Source organism: Elephas maximus, chromosome 11, assembly GCF_024166365.1.
Source record: "Elephas maximus indicus isolate mEleMax1 chromosome 11, mEleMax1 primary haplotype, whole genome shotgun sequence".
Classification (NCBI taxonomy): domain Eukaryota; kingdom Metazoa; phylum Chordata; class Mammalia; order Proboscidea; family Elephantidae; genus Elephas; species Elephas maximus.
In genome coordinates, this window is record NC_064829.1 from 80761131 (window position 1) to 80783615 (window position 22485).

Genomic DNA, 22485 nt, shown 5'->3' on the forward strand with positions numbered 1-22485 from the left:
CATAAAAGAAAGGTTTTGCTCTTGCAGAGAGATGCACAGCTATTATACACCAGTCCTAAAATTAAATAACACATGAATGCAGCCTTTGATTTTAATATGCATTTCTGAAATTATGAGGGTCTTTAAGTGCTTTGCCTATATTTTTGGAAATGTCCATTTCATTTCTCTTTCTTTTCTTTTGTAAAATAATTTTTGGTACCCCTTACTAATTTCTGTATTGGATATCTTTTTTTTTTTTTTTCTTATGAGCTCTTTACAAATTAAGAATATAAAACTTTTGTCCTATGTTTTCCAAACTCTTCTCAGTGTCTCGTTTTTATTTTGTTTTAGCTGTTGCCATTTTCTCTACATGTGATGTAATTCCTATGGAGACAACATTTTCTTTATAGTTTTCATGGATTCTTGGGAAAGCCTTTAGCATTTCAGAGTTATAAATAAATTTATCCAAGTTACTTCTGGTATTTTCATGGTTCCATTTTGTTTAATTTTAAATATTTGATGGACATGAACATTATTCTGCTATAATGAGAGAGCCCATCTTGTTCATATTTATTTTTAAATAAACAACTCCATATTTTCTTGTCTGCAGCTAGCAAACATCAGTTATTGAATAACCACCTCTTCCCTGTTATTTGAAATACTGCTTGTAATCTACAATGCATTTCTGTGTCAGATTGTATTGTCTAATGATGACTGTACCAATATATGTCCCACCCTATGTGGTCTTCTTAAAATATGACACTGGCAGTCATCCTTTGAAAGATGGGGTCTATGTCCCCTCCCCTTGAACTTGGGCAGAGCTTATGTCCAGCTCATTCAGTGGATTATGTTGCTTTCTTTGGTTCTGAAAATCTAGCAGGAGAAAGATAGGTCTGCACAGCCCCAGGGTGATCCAGAGCTATAGGTTTAGTCCATCCTGTCCAATACAATAAGCACCGTCCAAGGGCTGGAGGTAGGTAGAGCAGGTCTTGCATAACCCCAGAGCACTACTTAATTGCTTCATTTACCTGTAGCTTTTCTCTTTACAATGCTGCTAATACCTGTCTGTCAGTTTGTTGTATGTGGTGACTTATGTGTTGCTGTGATACTGGAAACTATGCCACCAGTATTTGAAATACCCACAGGGTCACCCATGGTGGACACGCTTCAGGGAGCTTCCAGACTAAGACAAGCTAAGAAGGAAGGTCTGGTGATCTACTACTGAAAATAAATCAATGAAAACCCTATGGCTCACAACAGAATACTATCCAATATAGTGCTGGGACATGAGCCTCCTAGGTTGGAAGGCACTCAAGATACACAGTGGCTGCAACAATGGACTCGAGCATCTAAAGATTGTGAAGATGGTGTTATATACGTGGGGTCTCCATGAGTCAGAGCTGACTTGATAGCAACTAAAAACAACATGAGCAGAGGGCCAGGTCATCCATGGTAACTGGAGCAGCCTTTCTGCTGTCCACCTGAGACTGGCCCTTCCTGTTCAGCCGCTAATAGTGGTATCTTACCATTGCAGTCATGAGAATACAAACATAGCAGAGCCTTTTCTCCATTGTTCCTGTTCTACTCAAGTTCTTCCTCTATGCAGATTGGCACAATGCATATGACCTCCCAAGCACTAAACTTCACTCAATTATCTTCTTCCTTTATTTGTAAAATGTTAACCAAACAAATGTATTGCTTATAAAATGGTGAATATACATATATTTTATAATTTACTACTTAAAATTTTTATGTTGTTAGAGTAAATGTTCTTTCTCATTTTTATTCAATAAGTACTTACTGGGCTGAACAATTTAAGGACAGGATTTAATTTAATGCATAAAGCATTCAAGAAATAGATACTATTATTGTACTCATTTCTCAGATGAAGCAAGTGAGAGGTGAGAGAAGAAGTAACTTGTACCAAGTTACACAGTTGGTTACTGGGGGAGGCTGGATTCCTAGCTGGCAAAGTGACTTCAGAACCAACACTTCTTACCCCACACTATGTTGCCACAGCGTGTGGGTGACAGTGATAGAAGATGAATTTTTGAAATGCCTTTTTAAAATTTATTGAAATTATATATACATATAAACCCTGGTGACGTAATGGTTAAGTGCTACAGCTGCTAACCAAAGGGTCGGCAATTCAAATCCACCAGGCATTCCTTGGAAACTCTATGGGGCAGTTCTACTCTGTCCTATAGTGTTGCTGAGTCGGAATTGACTCGACAGCACTGGGTTTGGTTTTTGTTTTGGGTATATATGTATACATATATATATGTTTTAATATCTTAGCCTATGACAATGCATCTGTCAGCTTGCCATACTGTGGGGGCTTGCGTGTTGCTGTGATGCTAGAAGTTATGCCACTGGTATTCAAATACCTGCACTGTCACCCATGGTGGACACGTTTCATCTGAGCTTCCAGATTAGGACAGACTAGGAAGAAGGACCCAGCAGTCTATTTCTGAAAAGAATGAGCCAGTGAAAACCTTATGAATAGCAGCAGAACACTGTCTGATATAGTGCTGGAAGATAAGTCTCTTAGGTTGGAAAGCACTCAGAAGATGACTGAGGAAGCACTACCTCCTCAAAATAGAGTTGACCTTATTGAAGTGAATAGAGTCAAGTTTTGGGGACATTCATTTGCCGATGTGGCAGGACTCAAAATGAGAAGAAACAGCTGCAAACATCCATTAATAATTGGAATTTGGAATGTACAAAGTATGAATCTAGGAAAATTGGAAGCCATCAAAAATGAAATGGAACACATAAATATCAATATCCTAGAATGTGGAAGGTACAAAGTATGAATCTAGGAAAATCAGATGTCATCAAAAATGAAATAGAACATATAAACATCTATATCCTAGGCATTAGTGACCTGAAATGGACTGGTGTTGGCCATTTTGAATCTGACAATCATATGGTCTACTATTACTATTACTATGCCAGTAATGACAACTTGAAGAGGAATGATGTTGCATTCATTGTCAAAAAGAACATTTCAAAATCTATCCTGAAGTATACCATCAGTGAAAGATAATATCCATATGCCTACAAGGAAGAACAGTAAATATGACTATCATTCAAATTTATGCACCAACCACTAAAGCCAAAGATGAAGAAATTGAAGATTTTTATTAACTTTGACAAACTTTATTAAGATGATCAAACCTGCAATCAGGATGCATTGATAATTACTGGTGATAGGAATGCAAAAGTTGGAAACAAAGAAGAAGGATCGGTAGTTGACACTGGTGATAGAAATGATACCGGAGATCACATGATAGACTTTTGCAAGATCATTGACTTCCTCATGCAAATACTTTTTCTCACCAACATAAATGGTGACTGTACACATGGACTTTGCCAGATGGAATACACAGGAATCAGATCAACATCATCTGTGGAAAGAGACAATGGAAAAGCTCAAATTCATTAGTCAGATCAAGGCCAGGGTCCAACTGTGGAATAGACCATCAATTGCTTGTATGCAAGTTCAAGTTAAAATGAAGAAAATTAGAACAAGTCCATGAGAGCCAATGTATGACCTTGAGTATATCCCACCTGAGTTTAGAGACCATCTCAAGAGTAGATTTGATGTGTTGAACACTAATGACCAAAGACCAGATGAGTTGTGAGATGACATCAAAGACATCATATACAGAGAAAGCAAGAAGTCATTAAGAGATAGGAGAGAAAGAAAAGACCAAAAGGGACATAAGAAGAGACTCTAAAACTTGCTCTTGAATGTCAAGTAGCTAAAGCAAAAGGAAGAAATGATGAAGTCATAAAAGAGCTGAACAAAAGATTTCAAAGGGCAGCTCAAGAAGAAAAATAAAGTATTATAATGACGTGTGCAAAGACCTGGAGATAGAAAACCAAAAGGGAAGAACATGCTTGGCATTTTTCAAGCTGAAAGAACTGAAGAAAAAATTCAAGCCTTGAGTTGCATTATTGAAGGATTCTATGGGAAAATATTACATGACACACCAAGCATCTAAAGAAGATGGAAAGAATACACAGAGCCACTATACCAAAAAGAACTGGTGGACTTTCAACCATTTCAGGAGGTAGCATATGATTAGGAATTAGTGGTACTGTAAGAAGAAGTACAAGCTGCACTGAAGGTATTGGTGAAAAACAAGGCTCCAGGAATTGATGGAATACCAATTGATGTTTCAACCAATAGATGCAGCCCTGGAAGTGCTCACTCTTCTATGCCAAGAAATTTGGAAGACAGCTTCCTGGCCAACTGACTGGAAAAGATCCATATTTACGCCTATTCCAAAGAAAGCCAATCCAACCAGATGCAGAAATTATCAAACAATATCATTAATATTAAATGCAAGTAAAATTTTGATGAGGATCATTCAAAAGTGGCTGCAGCAGTATATTGACAGGGAACTGCCAGAAATTCAAACTGGATTCAGAAGATGATATGGAACCAGGGATTTCATGGCTGATGTCAGATGGATCCTTGCTGAAGGTGGAGAATACCAGAAAGATGTTTACCTGTGTTTTATTAAGTGTGCAAAGGCATTGGACTGTGTAGATCATAACAAATTATGGATAACATTGAAAAGGATGGGAATTCCAGAACACTTTATTGTTCTCATGAGGAACCTGTACATATGTCAAGAGAGAGTTGCTCAAACAGAACAGGGGCATGCTGCATGGTTTAAAGTCAGGAAAGGTATGTGTTAGGGTTGTATACTTTCACCATACCTTTTCAATCTTTATGCTGAGCAAATAATCTGAGAAGCTGGATTATATGAAGTAGAATGAGGCATCAGGATTGGAGGGAGGCTCATTAACAACCTGCATTATGCAGATGACACAACCTTGCTGAAAGTGAAGAGGACTTGAAGCATTTACTGATGAAGATCAAAGACCACAGTCTTTGGTATGGATTGCACCTCAACATAAAGGAAACAAAAATCTTCACAACTGGAGCAATAAGCAACATCATGATAAATGGAGAAAGGATAGAAGTTGTCAAGGATTTCATTTTATTTGGATCAACAATCCACACTCATGGAAGCAGCAGTCAAGAAATCAAACAATGCATTGCATTGGGCAAATCTGCTACAAAAGACCTCTTGAAAATGTTGAAAACAAAGATGTCACCTTGAAGACCAAGATGCACCTGACCCAAGCCATGGTGTTTTCACAATCGCCTCATATGCCTGCGAAAGCTGGATGATGAATAAGAAGACCAAAGAAAAATTGACACCTTTGAATTGCGGTGTTGGTGAAGAACAAATCTGTTTTGGAAGATGTACAGCCAGAAAGCTCCTTAGAACCAAGGATGGCTAGACTATGTCTCACATACTTTGGATGTGTTTTCAGCAGGGATTAGTCCCTGGAGAAGGACATTATGCTTGGTAGAGGGTCAGCAAGAAAGAGGAAGACCTTCAACAAGATGTATTGACACAGTGGCTGCAACAGTGGGCTTAAGCATAACAACAGTTGTGAGGATAGCACAGGACCAGTGTTCTTTTCTGTTGTACACAGTCGCTATGAGTAGGAACCAACTCGGTGGCACCTAACAACAACATGACAATATAAGGGAAGCCCTGGCAACACAGTGGTTAAATACTCAGCTACTAACCTAAAGGTCGGCAGTTGCAACCCACCAGCCACTCAGCAGGAAAGATGTGCAGCCTCCTTCCATATAGATTACAGCCTTGGAAGACCTATGGGGCAGTTCTACTCTGTCTTATAATGTTGCTATGTGTTGGAATCAACTCAGTGGCGATGGATCTGGTTTTTGGTTTTATTTCCACGATAGTATATTGGGTGTGTGAGTGTGTGGGCGGTGAATTACATAGATCTGCAGAGCAAGAAAATGCATTTCTAGATCTGGTGCAGAATTATTGTATGAGATACCAGAATTTGAGACTAAAGCTGGAATTGGAGGGTCTTCTGGGTAAATAGCCCTTGGAGAAGGGGTGAAATATTTTTAGTGAAGAAGGGAGGAAAACAAATATTTTATTACCAATTGGGTAGAATATGTCTTATTGTATGGATATGTGTATATTTGTGTATTTTTTAATATTTGCCCCCCTTTTCAGAATCAACTGTAAGGCAACTCATTTTTGTCTATGACAGTATTAAGTAAATACACTTTTGTCAAGATATTTCTGCCTTCCAGAGGTGAACTATCATTTGTCAGTTTTTAATCAAGGCTGAATTCACTGTATAATATTGCATTTATATTTTTTGCATTGCTATTTATAATCGTGACCAGTCAGTAGGTAGATTTATTTTTGTGCTTCCTTTATCAGACTTAAGTATCGTACTTGAATTTTACTGCATTGGTAAAAATATTTAGGATGTTTTTTTTTCCCTCATATTCACATTTTAAAAAAAAGTTTCAGAATAATTTTTCCTAGTCTATAGAAGTTTAAGTTTGGTTTTATTCTAAAGTCAAATTTAATAATTTTTACTTCTGTAGAAATGGATCCATTTTATACAAACTTTCAAATTTTCTTGCATCCTTTTGGGAAGAACTCTATTATTCTTTCCTGAATTCTTCTAGGCTATCAGCTTTTTATTTTTCTTCTGATTTTGTATATATATATACACTTGCTAACAGTTCATATATTAGTATAAATCGTAATGTAATTATTTTATGAGATAATATCTCAAGAACCATTTTAAAATTCTTCGTCTTTGTTTTATTTCTGCTTTTTTATTTGTTAATTGCATTTTTGTTTCAATTTAGGCATTTTTCTCATTACAGTCGTGAAGGGCAAAGAGTACCAGGCTATTAAGGAGTTGGTTTTATTCAGGCTATTGCAATAAGGAAGGAGCCCTGGTGACATAAGTGTTGAGCACGTTGCTGCTAACCAAAAGGTTGGCGGTTGGAAGGCACCCAGCAGCACTGCTAGAGAAAAGACCTGGCAACCTGTTCCCAAGAAGATCACAGCCTAGGAAACCCTATGGGGCGGCTCTACTTTGTCTCACGGGATTGCTAGGAGTCAAAATTGACCTGTTGGCACCTAACAACAATAACAACATTGCAATAAGGACAGCCCTGAATGAGAAACACCTAGAAGAAAAAGAAGAGGGCCTGAGGTGTTACGGAGGCAGGTAGACCAGGGAGCCACCCACCATCCTCTGGCAGTAAAGAGGAAGAACAGAGGTGGTCTTACGTAGGAATGCTCAGGCAGGCAGGATGGTGCCTGTGCAGTTAGCCTTTTACAGAACAACAAAGCAGGGGGTTTTTAACCAGAACTACTTTTTGAGAACACAGGAATCAGAACAAGTTCAACCTTGTTATAGTTTAACTTCTTGAATTTAGTACTTTATTCCTATGCTTTTATCATTCTTAATTTTTAGTGAGGATATTTTTAATGCTTTTTTACTTTCCTTAAATAGAGCATGAGAGCTCTATCTATATTTAAATTTTTATTTTGACAATCTGTATATTGTACCACTTGAGACCTCCTGGCACTGGGTATCAAAAATGATTAAGCAGTCCACTGGTATCCTCAACGTTGTCAGTTTGAATCCACCCAGAGGCACCTTGGAAGAAAGGCCTAGCAATCTACTTCTGAAAAATCAGCCATTGATAAAGCTATGCAGTTCTGCTCCGACACTCATGGAATCACCATGAGTCAGACTGGATTCAACAGCAACTGGTTTGGTTTTGTTTTGTGTTTACCTCCAATAGAAGATAAAAGAAAATTTGAACCTGATTATTTAGAGCTCAGAAGTGTGTCAGGGTTGTATCCTTTCACCAGACTTATTCAATCTATATGCTGAGCAAATAATCCAAGAAACTGGATTATAGGAAGAAGAATACAGCATTAGGATTGGAGGAAGACTCATTAACAGCCTGCGATATTCAGACAACACAACGTTGCTTTCAGAAAGTGAAGAAGACTTGAAGCACTTACTGATAAAGATTAAAAACTACAGCCTTCAATATGGGTTACACCTCAACGTAAAGAAAATAAAAATCCTCACAACTGGATCAATAAGCAACATCATGATAAACAGAGAAAATATTCAAGTTGTCAAGGATTTCATTTTACTTGGCTCAACAATCAAAGCCAATGGAAGTAGTGGTCGAGAAATCAAATGACGTATTACACTGGGCAAATCTGCTACGAAAGATTCCTTTAAAATCTTAAAAAGCCAAGATGTCACTTTGATGAGTAAAAGGTGCGCTTAATCCAAACTACGGTATTTTCAAATGGCTCATATGTATGAAAAAGCTGAACAATGGAAAAGGAAGAGCAAAGAAGAATTGACACATTTGAATTATGGCTTTGACGAAGAATTTGAATATACCATGGACTGCCAGAAGAAAGAATAAATTTGTCTTAGAGGAAGTACGGCCAGAATGCTCCTTAGAAGTGAGGATTGTGAGACTTCATCTCACTTACATTGGACATGTTGTTAGGTGGGACCAATCCCAGGAAAACGACATCATGCTTTGTAGAGCAGAGGGTCAGCAAAAAAGAGGGAGACCCTTAAGGAGATAGATTGGCATAGTGGCTGCAGCAATAGTTTCAAATAGACCTACTACTGTGAGGATGTGGCAGAACAAGGTGGTGCTTCATTTTGTTATACATAGGGTCTCTATGAGTCAGAATTGACTCCATAGCACCTAGCAACAACAACACCTAGAATTTAGGATTATATTTTAGCTGCAATTGCTGGTGAGTAATGTCTTTGCCTCTTAAAGTCCCCAATCTCAACTTTACTCTTTCTCTATTTTGGGGGTAATTACATCCAGGTAGAACTTACAGCTTTACCAAAAACCAAACCCATTGCTGTTGAGTCCAACTCATAGCGACCCTATAAGAGAGGATAGAACTGCCCCATAGGGTTTCCAAGGAGTGCCTGGTGGATTAGAACTGCAGACCTTTTGGTTAGCAGTCATAGATCTTAACCACTATGCCACCAGGGTTTAGAGCAGGCCACACATATAAGCCCATGCTTGTTATAGGTTCTATATGTAAGTCAGCAGACTGTAGGTCTCTCTTGGGATGTGGCTTGCACTCTCTCTTCTTCCCAATTTTTCATTCTCTCATCTGTCTCACTTCCTCATCTTTCTTTCTTTCTCACTATCTCTCTCCCACTCTCATCTTCTCTTTTTCCTTCCCTCCCTTCTTCTCTTTCTCTCTCTGTCTTCGTTCAAGGATAATGATGTCAGTTTTTAGCTTTTGAAGGAAAACCTTTTATTAGAGCACTATGTTTGCTAGATGGAGCCCTGGTGGTGCAATGGTTAAAGTGATTGACTCCTAACCAAAAGGTAGGCAGTTAGAAACCAACAGTGGCTCGATGGGGAGAAAGCTGTGGCAGTTTGGTGAGTAACTCCTTTGGAAACTTCACAGAGGTAACTTTCCAAAGCTTATACAACTTCAGTATTGATTTTTAATGTTCACCTTTCAAGATTTTTGTAAGCAGGGCGGACGATCCAGTAAGCAATGTAAGCATGGGTTTACATTAAGCAAGGTAAACATGAGTTTATTTGAAATTACTTATTCATCTGTAGTGAACAATTTCACCTGGGTTGTGGTGAAAAACAGATGAAGTTGTTCATTACCGATCAGTAAGTAAGCATTTTTTTTTTTTTAAGTAAGCATAAGTAAACCTGTATGTATCTTGTTTATTGGGTAGTCCGTCCCTAGTTATAAGGTATATTGATAAATATACAATACATGTAAACCACTTAGCAAAATACATGTTATGCAGTATGCCGTCAATAAAATTAGCAACTACAAATGTGTGTGTATGATTGTTTTTAATTGAACCCATTACTATGGAGACATTGTCTCTTAGTGAATTAACCAGACATTTCATTTTGGTTACTAGGGCAATGAATATAGAAGCTAAGAGCCCTTGCTTCCTGGTGGGAAGAAGGATGTTTACAAGAGTGTTTTATTTAAACACAGTGATTGCTTGCTGTGATGGGAAGATCTAAGTCAATATTGCTAATGTCAGAGGTATTTGTTATTTCCTGGAGCATCTGTGTAATTTCTGAAACTCTCAGAAACCAGGTTATCTCACATTTCATTCTATTCAATTGCCAATGTTCTCACCCCTTCCCACAGACATCTAGAGGAGAGGTTAGAAAATGCACAAAAGCAAATTTGTTTATCATTTAGAAATGTTAACACCCATGCAAAGCCATGCCCTAATTTATTTATCACGTTCATTTATTTATTTTTCTTCTTTCTTTCTGATTATAGATAGTGAATGGCAAGGAGATTGGGCTGTTTTATTTCATTCTAACATTGATTCTGTTTTTTGGGGGGGTCTGAATGCCTTTTTCAAAAGGCAGTTAAACTTGATTTAAAATGACCCAAGGTATGTTTTTAAACTTTTTTTTTTTTTAATTGCTATCTGACACTTATTTAGAGACTTCCATGTCACAAGACAAGGCAAGTTGCAGAATTCTGAGAATGAATGATGATGTGAGTTTCAAGGGCCATATTTATATAGCTGTGTTTATAGGAGATTCAAGGCTATTTAAAGTGACAAAGAGCTGAAAGTTTATTCTGATGGTTAGTATTAACCGCACTGTGGCTTTTAGGCCTTCTGCTACCCCATAACCTGGTTACACACAAGCAACCTGACAGTTAAGAGAAACCCACTCTAGAAATTCTTACGGGCGGCGTGACACTGATTCTGAATGCAAACATTAAAAACACAGGCATTAGGCTGTCGGCAGTTATGTATTTGTGTATTCTATGCCACTGCACTACAACGCCATTGTAAAAGAAATCTCTCTAGACAGGCAATTGCTTTCTAAAATGTATCTAGACTCACAGGTGAGGACTATTTAGTAAAGAGCTGCATGGCTGTAATTCTTTCGATGCCAGAATTGTTATTGTCGCAGTTTCTTCAAGGATTATTAGCAACTCCACATGTCGTCGTTTGTATTCTGAGAAGCATATTGATTGTCCACCACAGCTCCATCCCATGGTGGAATCGAGTCCATGCATCTTGAAAATTGCACACTGATTGCCTAATTTCCGCCGCCTCCCGGAGCATTCCGTTCTCCTGTGTTCATTGGCAGTGTTATCTGCCTTGCTCAGAGTGTGGACTTGGCTTTGTGCATTTCCTAAGACTGATGGATGGAGGGAGTGTCTAATCGTCAGAGACCATTCACCTGTGGGCTGAACAGACCTGTTTCTTCTCAAATTCATATTCTCACCACAGATGACTTGCAATCAAAAGGCACCCAGGCCCCATCTACCTGCCCAGCTGGCTCTTCTCTATGCCCTTTTCTGAGTTCACCTGTTTTTGACTTCTTCTTTCAATTTTATACATGTCCCTACATCCCTTCATTAATGATGAGGTCTTCAAAGGTGTTTAGAAAATCTGTATATGGTCCTAGTATATTACCTTTCCCAAATTTTGAACTGTCGGCTAAAATTACCCTAATGTCCCTCTGACATGTCATTCTTAGCCTGTCAAAAATGCAAAATGTTTTTATTTAAACTTCCTATCTCTTATCAGCTTTGTAAGGGGTGCCTCTTTCTCAACCCCCCATTCTTGGTGCTTTACAAAATTTCCCACTCTGTAGCGGTGCTATTTATTGATTCAAATGACTGACATTTTTTTCCACGAAATATTTTATTTTTTATACATTCCACTTTTCTTTACTTCTACATACCAAACTTGCCTAGGCCTTGACACCTGATACCAGGATTTTGGACATAGGTACTCAGTACTAGGACAGACTGAGTTATAAACCCATTGCCGCTGAGTCAATTCTGACCCATAGCAACCCTATAGGAAAGAGTAGAACTGCCCTATAGGGTTTCCAAGGAGATTCGAACTGCCAGCCTTTTGGTTACCATCTGTAGCTCTTAACCACTATGCCACCAGGGTTTCTCATTGAGTTATATTGCTGTTAAAAATAATAAAAAAATAAATTACTTAAAAATAAATAATTTAATTAATTTTGAAAAGTTCAAAATCTCAGTGCCCGTAATGATCAGGGCTCCTTCCTTGCTCAAGCTGCAAATCAAATCCATTGTAGATTGTGTGAGAATCTCTTCCATCTTCTATATTCTGGGACCATCAATATCTACTCATTCCTAAGTTTTGTATGCCTCTCTATAAGCAATACCTTCTCACTTTCCCTTGTCGAAAACATTTCTAGCTATCTCATAAACAATCCTTCCCCAGATGATATTTCCAGGTCCCTCTACTGACTGCCTTCTTTCCGTTCTTTTAGCAATTCTTTCACTGGAGTGCTCCCTAAAGCAACTCACACCTTGTTCTCTGTCCTGTGGTGACGTGTGTGTGTGAATGTGTGTGTATTGTATACCTTTGAAATTGGAGTGCAGGAATTTATACTTAAACTTAATGTACTTTCCCTCAGAACCTAGTATGGATTTTTGAACTCATTATCTCAATGTGTCTTTTTGAAGCATTGACAGGAAAGGTTTTTAATCTGTTAGAGGGGAGAATTGAGTATAAATAAGATTCAACTCTGGACATTGACCATAATCAATGAAGCTGAAAAAAGGAAAATAAAATAAAAATACTAAGAATTTGCTGTATAGCATGTTTACAAATTGATAAACACATGTATTAGGGGAGTTTGTAAGAGTAGCTTAGACCTTAACATCTTGGTTGTTGCATTGAATATTTGCATTTTGACAGTTTTATGACCACAAAGACAATGTCTCCTTGTTTCTTCCTTCAGATCAGTTATAATTAAGTTAGCTCTTATGTTTATCCATCAGTCCTTAGCACTTCCTGACTTTTGTGATTAGATTAAATCCTCCAACCCTAAACACAGCTGCAGTTTTCCATTTACATGTGTGATTATTTTATTCATATTTATCCCTTCTACTAAACTGTAAATGCTATAAGGGCAAAAGCCATATCAATAATTAGATGCCATTGTACTACCAGAGTCTAGTAGACAGGAGCTCCTTGATAAAGATGGTTGATTAAATGAATGAATACAAAATATTTCTCAAGGTATTATTTCGTACCTATCTTGTAAGGGGCAGATTGTATATCTTTATGATCAATACATATTTACTAAGTGAAATAAAACTATCCAACAAGCCAAAAAGAACTAAAATAAGCGATTTTCCCATTTAAGCTTTACTAATTGTGCCCATCCTGTGAGATTAATTTTGATGTCAATATACATTAACAAAAGTTGTTGTTTTGGGGTTCCCTCAAGTCAGTTCTGACTCATAGAGACCCCATGCACAATAGAATGAAACATGGCCTGGTCCTGCACCATCCTCACAATTGTTGCTGTGTCTGAGCCCATTGTTGCAGCCACCATGTCAATCCATCTTGTTGAGGGTCTTCTTTATTTTTTTTGCTGACCCTCTACTTTACCAAGCATGATGTCCTTCTCCAGGGATTGGTCCCTCCTGATAACATGTCCAAAGTAAGTGAGATGAAGTCTTGCCATCCTTGCTTCTAAGGAGCATTCTGGCTGTTTTTCTTCCAAGACAGATTTGTTTGTTCTTCTGGCAGTCCACGGTATATTCAATACTCTTCACCAACACCGTAATTCAAATGCATCCATTCTTCTTCAGTCTTCCTTATTCATTGTCCAGCTTTCACATGCACATGAAGTGATTGAAAATACCATGTTTTGGGTCAGGTACACCTTAGTCATCACAGTGATATCTTCGCTTTTTAACGTGGTAAAGAGATCTTTTTCCAGTAAGTTTGCCCAGATCATTTGATTTCTTGATGGCTCCTTCCTTAGGTGTTGATTGTGGATCCACATAAAATGAAATTCTTGAGAATTCAATATTTTCTCCATTTATCATGATACTGCCTATTGGTCCAGCTGTGAGGATTTTTGTTTTCTTTGTATTGAAGTGTAATCTATACTGAAGGCTACATAGTCTTCTATCTTGATCAGTAAGTGCTAAAAGTCGTCTTCACTTTTGCCACAAAATTGTGTCATCTACATATTGCAGGTTGTTGATGAGTCTTCCTCTAATATTTGTGCAGCACTCTTCTTCATATGGTCCACCTTCTCAGATTATTTGCTTAGCATACAAATTGAACAGGTATAGTGAAAGGATACAACCCTGCTACACAACTTTCCTGATTTTGAACCACACAACAACCCTTTTTTCTGTTCAAAGACTGCCTCTTGGTCTTTGTACAGGTTCCTCATGAGCACAACTAAGTGTTCTGGAATTTCCATTCTTCATGATGTTATCCATAATTTGTTATGATCCACAGAGTTGAATGCATTTTTGTAATCAACGAAACACAGGTAAACATCTTTCTGGTATTCTTTGCTTTCAGCCAAGATCCATCTGACACCAGCAGTGACATCCCTCATTGCACGTCCTCTTCTGAATCCAACCTGAATTTCTCGCAGTCCCCTTTAAATATATGGCTGCAACTGTTTTTGCATTATCTTCAGCAAAATTTTACTTGCCTCTGATGTTAGTGATATCATTCAATAATTTTCACATTCTGTAGGATCAATTTTCTTGGGAATATGTATGATTATGGATTTCTTCTAGTCAGCCTATTTGTTAAGTGCTATGGCTGCTAACCAAAAGGTCAGCAGTTCGAATCCACCAGGTGCTCCTTGGAAATTCTATGGGGCAGTTCTACTCTGTCCTATAGGGTTGCTATGAGTTGGAATTGACCCAATGGCAATGGGTTTTCTAGTCAGTTGGCCGGGTAGCTCTTTTTGAAATTTCTTGGCAAAATACTGGCATATATATATATGACTAAGTTATAAAAGCCATTTCTATGAAAGTCAGGGGTCCCAAACAGTTGTGCGCTCCTCCGCTAACAGAAAGGTTGGAGGTCCAGGTCCAGCCAGGGGCCTTGGAAGAAAGGCCTGGTGATCTACTTTTGAAAAACCAACCATCGAAAACCCTCTGGAACACAGTTCTACTCTGACAAACATGGGGTAGACATTGAGTATGAGTAGAATAGAAGGTTTGCAGTTCAAATCCACCAGGTGCTCCTTGGAAACTCTATGCACAGTTCTACTCTGTCCTATAGGTTCACTATGAGTCAGAACCCACTCAATGGGAATGCTTTTTTTTTTTTAATTTTTTGTTTGTTTTACTGGTACAAAAGCAAAAACCCATTCAAATGCAAATGATAGCAAATCTAGCTCGAACAATAGAATGGAATTTAGGGATTTCTGAAGCCAGGAAGAACAGGGATGCCAATGACTCCAGGAGCATCTGAACAGAAAGGGATAATGTGATCAAAAATCTATTTCTCTATCTGTCCATCTGTCTGTATGCCTGCCTGCCTGTCTGTCTGTCTATGCATCCATCCATGCATCCACCCATCCATGCATCCACCCATCCATGCATCCATCCATCCATGCATCCATCCATCCATGCATCCATCCATCTATACATCCATCCATCCATCCATGCATCCATCCATCCATGCATCCATCCATCCATCCATGCATCCATGCATCCATGCATCCATCCATCCGTCCATGCATCCGTCCATCCGTCCATGCATCCATGCATCCATCATCCATGCATCCATGCATCCATGCATCCATGCATCCATGCATCCATGCATCCATCGATCCACCCACCCACCCACCCACCCACCCACCCATCCATCCATCCATCCATCCATCCATCCATCCATCCATCCATCCATCCATCCATCCATCCATCCATCCATCCATCCATCCATCCATCCATCCATCCATCCATCCATCCATCCATCCATCCATCCATCCATCCCAGTCTATCTAATCTATCGATCTCTGCTCTTCTCTGCTCTCCTCTCTCTGGTCTTCACTCTCTTAAGGAATGGCTTTACTCTGACAGCGTCCTTCAGAGGGATGTAAAAGATGGTTACTGACAATTCTCATTTTATGTTCTTCTATCTCAGGAATGCGAGATCAATGAAGCATTTTTTTTTCTAAGCAGCAGTTATGAAAGCCTCTGGTAAAATTTCCTTTAGTCCATGATTGTTGTGCCGTATGCATCCTTGTTTCAATCACTAAGGTAATTGTTCACCATGGCACCATGGGATAAAAAGAGCCCCATCTAAACCATGATTCAGTAAGGAAGAAAAACTTGTTGCCATGGAGTCAGTTCTGACTCATAGCAACTCTATATGACAGAGTAGGACTGCCCCATATGGTTTCCAGTTTCCAAGGAGCAGCTGGTGGATTTGAACTGCTGAGCTTTTGTTTAGCAGCCAATCCCTTAACCACTGCACCACCAGGGCTCCATAAGGGAGAAAAGCAGTTCCCAAATGAGTTGCTGAGGACACAAAACTATGATTGCTGCAATAGATATGGCAAGGATGGTGAGGAGTGGTTTTATTTCTGAATCTGAATGATTCCATTCCTGATTCTAAAGTGTGACATAGCGGCAATATGCCTTCCCTGCACTTAGTAGGAATGAGACCCCATTGAGTGACCCATTTTATCCTTGGCATTCTTTGGAATGTTTTTATTTCTAAGTATTTTTATTTATTTCTCAGCAGCAGAACTAAGATTCAGCTACACTTTTTACTAAAAATTTTCTGAATCCAAATGCCAAGATTTAGACAGTGGCTTTCCATTAAGCACACAGTTGATTTATAGCTTTTATCTCTCCTTTTCTATGCACTTTCTCCTAAAGTGCTTACTCATGTGAACATCCTCTTCTTACCTAGAGTATGATATCAGCTTAAATTAATGATTGGCTCTAACATCTAGATGTCATATGCTTCTACCTTCTTCTTATAAAAAATAGAGCATAAGTTGGACTACATTCTAATGTATGTATATCAATTCTACTTCATTAAATTTTGTTTGCATTTATTAATTAATTTGTACATTTATTAAAAAATCAAATGTATTGTCAAAGCAAGTGCTATGGGGGTATAAAATGCATAAAATCATGTTAGTATTTTTAGGAACACGCATTTTAGTTGAAAGGATAATCATAATAGCATTGTCAATATTCAATGCTGTAAATCTAAGCCAACATCCCACCAGTGGGACACAGACCTTGTATGCTACAGGAATTCAGGTTATTATGAGACAGTGTTTTCAGGGATGTCTACATGAGGTAGAACCTTAAAAAAAAAAAAAAAGGGGGGGCTATGTTTCAGAACGCCTGACAGCATAGCGGTTAAGAGCTATGGCTGCTAACCAAAAGGTTAGCAGTTGGAATCCACCAGGTGCTCCTTGGAAGCTCCGTGGAGCAGTTCTGCTTGTCCTATAGGGTGACTATGTGTTGGAATGGACTCCATGGCAATGAGTTGTTTGCTTCGTTAATGTTTTAGAAGGTAGTTGAAAGAAGGAGGGAAATTTCTATAGTTTTCCATGCTTCTTATGAATATGGAAAATATGTTGCTATGAGGGAATTTTTATCTTAATGATCAGAGGAAGTAATGTAGCTGACTATGTTTTTGCTGAGTTGACCTGATAGTGTTGATGTTGTGCAGATGAGTAAATGGGTCTATTGATTGGAATTCGGGAACATAGCATAAAAAAAATAGCATATAGGGGGTTAAATAGACTACTATCCTCTATGTTTTAGTTCTACACAGTCAAGCATGCATATTATTTTTTAAATTATTCAATTCAATATATTATAGTCAGTTTAGATTATAATTGTCAGTAATGATGGTGACGATAAAAATACTAGCTAAGATTTATTGAATGTTTAACATAAAAGGCCTTATTTTCAGCCCTTTTTATTCATTTAATTATTATAAAATTATTATCTTTACTCTAAAGATGTGAAAATTGATACTATTTTATCAAATGATTGTTCTAATATGCTGTTGCATCTTATAATAATTTTTATTGTACATTTTTGTACCATTAAAATAAATATAACTCCATATCTATTTTTCAGTAAAATTATTCCGTATTTTAGCTACAGTTCAGAAAAGCTGCTCAATCTTTAAAGTGCAAAGAAATAGGTCCCTTTTTAAACCTTGATTTTGAAAGAGTATCTTTCCTCACAGAACTGTGGTAGTGAATTGCTTTTTTTGTTGTTGTTTCTTTTTCAAAATTTATTAGTTATTTCAGAAAAGGAATATTATCAAATTTCAAACATGATTTCTTATAGATATTTCTACAGTCAAGTGATGTTTTGCAAAACCGCACTACTGCATAAAAGTTTATATGAGCTTTAGAAATTGCTTTTTATAACTTCTTTAAAGGATAATCAATTTACATGTCCCAAATGTTCTGTACATCCTAACAATATGCATTAACTTGCAGTTATCTATCAGTGCTTTTAACTTCATGATTTTTAAATGATATAGCTTGGCTTTGCATCAATTTTATATAAAAGAAACAAGTAAGTGTAAATCATTTATTGATATAGGGTGTATATATATATATTTGTTTTGTATAGAAGAATGTCTTAGTTTCTTAGTCTTCTGTAATTAATCATATTTTTCCCTTTGAAAATAACATCAAGAAATTGCATATGTGTTCATTAGACAAACGTAGTTTATAAACATGTGCTTGTATTAATGACTTCCTTTCCTGTAACAATATTGTGATTGAAGTTACTCTATTGGTTTCATCACTTATTATGTACGGCTTTGTACAAGTTATATAATCTCTCAGCATAATATTCATCAGCTATGAAATAGAATTAATAAAGATAACGATTTCATTTTTTTTCAATGAGGATTAAGCTATATATCATTACACTGTTGAAAATGCTGCATATACACTCTCAATAGGCCACAAATGTTATTTCTATAATCTGTAGTAGTAAGAGTGTAATAATACTATGTTTTCACATAGTTGTTTTATAGGGATTGTAATTGGACTACATAAATGTTTAAGAGGACTTATAGTTTCACATGGAAACCCTGGCTGTGTAGTGGTGAAGTGCTGCGGATGCTAACCAAAAGGTCGGCAGTTTGAATCCACCAGGCGCTCCTTGGAAACCTTATGGGGCAGTTCTACTCAGTCCTATAGGGTCGCTATGAGTCGGAATCGACTGGACTGCAACGGGTTTTTGGTTTTATAGTAGAAGTAAGGAAAACAAGTCATAATTTCTTTATGTGTCTATGGTTAGTTCTTTGATTTGTGAACTAACAATTGACACGTTCTGAATCTTGACTTCCAGGACTTCCTTTGCAAAATTACAGTGGAAGTACTGGATGAGCCTCATACCATTTAGAGTGTTAGAACCAGTGAGATCATACCTAAAATAAAACCTTGTTATCCATTTTAATGATTGTTTTGTATATATTTATTAGATAATGTGCAATGTTTTTCCTACAAATGTATTTTAAAGATGTTTCTAACACACTACCTCATAAATTTGATGTACTTTATCCATTAATGCCAAGAAATAAAAACTTTAACTGCATTATCTCTGGACACAACATCACAGAATGGTCTTTGAAGAAGACAGATACAGGAAGCATGACTACCAATTAAGATAAAATATGAAAATTAAGGAAACACTGCCATCCATGCCGTAGCAGAAGTTATTCTCTTAAAACCCTGGAGTATTTCCAATGTCATCTGAAGCATGGACAAAACTTCAGAAATAGATTGGTGTGATCTTCACTTTGCCCCAGAGCACGTATAAATATTACTCTTTGCCCCATTTGACTCCCTATTCCTCCTTCAACGTCTCACCCTCCATATACTCATACACCTCTCTCCCTTTCTCATGCTCTATCCCTTCCTTTCTCTATGTCTCTCTTTCACACCACGTCTCTTTGTCTCTCCTCTGCCTCTGATTCCCTCTTTCTCTCACTTTCTCTCTCTCTCTCCCTGTCTCTGAAGCCATCCATACCACTATTTTCATTTACACCTCTCTTTGCAATACAGAAGGGCAGCGATAAAAATATTGACCTTCTGTTAAAATATTTTGTCAATTGAGTCATTTTAGTAGAAAAGTGGCTTATATTTTATATTTTCAAAGGCTATCTTCCTTTCGGTATTTTTTTTCACATTATTTTATTTTGTAGATGAGAAAATAAGATTCTAATTCTTCCTTTAAAACCATGCTAATTTTAAAAGAGTTAAAATTTTCCTTTACATGCAGTCACTACATAAGTCATGGGGGTTTTTAATGTGGGTTCTTATAACTGGTTTATTTACATCCACATATGCAGTGTTGTTATGATTTAAATGGGACATTTTTGCAACCAGAATTTTTTATCTTAATTTTTTTAACTCATATTTTGGAAATAATTTCAAACTTATGGAAAAGTACAATAATAGTAAAACGTAATGCCTAAAATTTGTATACCTTTTACAAATTCATGTTTTGTTACTATTTTTTTCCATTATTTTATCATACGTACATATATATATCCTTACACATATATACATAATATATACATACACATATATGTCCTAAAAAAAACATATAAACCGCCCGTTGCCCTCTAGTTGATTCCAGTTCGTGTAGAACTCGTGTGTTGCAGAATAGAGCCTTGCTCCATAGGATTTTCAATGACTGTGACCTTTCTGAAGTGCCCCTGGGTGGGTTTGGACAGACAACATTCAGTTAATAGTCAAGCACTTAACTGTTTGTGCCACTCAGGGACTCCAATACGTACATATACACCCACATATGTGCACACAAATATATGCACACACATACATAAACACACACATATGTACTTTGAACCAATGAAGTTGCTCACATCATACCTTTTTCTCCAAACGCCTTGATGTGTATTCAATGTCTATTTCCTAAGAATAAGGATGTTCTCTTACATATCTGAAGTACAGTTATTGAGTTCAGAAAATTTAACATCAATAGAAAACTTTCTGTGTTCTTGGAGGTGTATCTTCAGTGTAAATTATTGTTCGGTTGATGTGTAAATGTGTATGTAGTTTTTAAAGATATTTCCTAATCCTTTTTCATAGTTTTTTTTTTCTTTTTACTATTTTGTATTCCCACCAATAATATATGAGAGGACTGCTTCTCCTCAACCTCACCAAGGGAACTACTGACAAGCTTTTAACTTTCCGCCCACTGTAACGGAGGAGAGATGGTATTGCAGTAGTTTCATCTTGCATTTCTCTTATTATGGATGAAATCAAACATCTTTTCACACACTTTGACTCCTAATTTCCAACTTAAATCATGGCATAGTTGTGACGTTGCCACTGATGGAGTTATTTCCCTTACAAGATTTTCTGTTTTTCATTTACATAAAATGGAAATTATTGAGACTGCTTCAGAGTATTAGGACCCCTCATCCACCATGGATCTGTAAGGATGTTTTATGTTCCCAAAGGGAAATTTTCCCAAGAGGGAGCCACCTCCTTACCATTCTTTCAAAAGCTTTTAGGGTTCCTTGAACCAGAAGTTGTGATTTCAAAAACAAAAAGGGAAGACACCATTTCTGTTTCCTTAGGAGATGATGGTTTTTACTGGGCTTTAGGAGATGATAATTTGCTTTTATTCACATGAAATCATTAATTTACTATTCACAATGGGTCATCTAAACTGAATGAGAAATACACCTAATAAATTTAAATTTCATGTATTGTATTTCTTTACGATTAGGAGCAAGCTTGATATGTCAATGATACCAAAATATTATAAACCAACCTCTCATAATAATGAGAATATGAACCTCTCATAATAATATGAAAAACCTGGGAGGCTTCAGAAATCTTTCTCAGTCTGATATCAGTTACTTTTTTCTGAAGTATTACAGGCATCATTTTTGAGTTAAACCTCAAGTCTCATCAATGTTTTGTTAATTTCCCCAACTAAATTTACAAGTAATGTTCGCATTAGTGTAGTAGAAATTTAATAAGTGGAATAAAACACGACAGTTTTAGTTTATATACAATTTTTGGTGTGTACTATAAGGTTTCCAGGAATAGTTATTTCTGCACATGTATCTCATTTACTAGATTGTCAGCTCATTACTAAATAGTGTTTTGTTTAGCTTCGTATCTCATGGTACTCTAGAATGTAATAGTTGCACAAAAAATACTTACAGATACGAATCAGCAATACTAGAACCAGGCATATTTTCTTGTCCCTCTGCTAATCAATACAGGCCTGGATGAAAAACTTACCCATCTACTCTAGGAAATACTTCCTCCTAGAGGATAAGAGAGTCAATCAACCAAAACACCTTTCTCTTAAGGCCCCTTTCCAGATGCTCACCTCACTGTGCCCACCAATCCCAAGCTATTATATCATAAACCTCCATCTCAAACTGCTTAATTTCCCTTCATGACTGTTTCTGTTTTGAGATACTGCTAACACTTGAGCAAAATCACGTTCTCACTTACTGTAGTAAATCTAATACATACAACTTTGCTTGATGAACAGGTTTGTCTGGTGGTCTTTTGGGAAGTTGATGGTCACCAATCCTGGATCATTCACTAGGATCAGAAAGAGATACGCTAAGCACCATGACTCATGAAACAGCTCTCTTCCTCAGGTCATGGAGCCTCCCACTTGGAGGTCTTCCTGACCATGCTTGGAATACATGCCCTGAGTTTTGACTGAGTTCAAATTTTCTTTCATCAAGCTCTCCAAAGAGAATTCTTTTTTTTAACAAATCCTTAGTCATTTG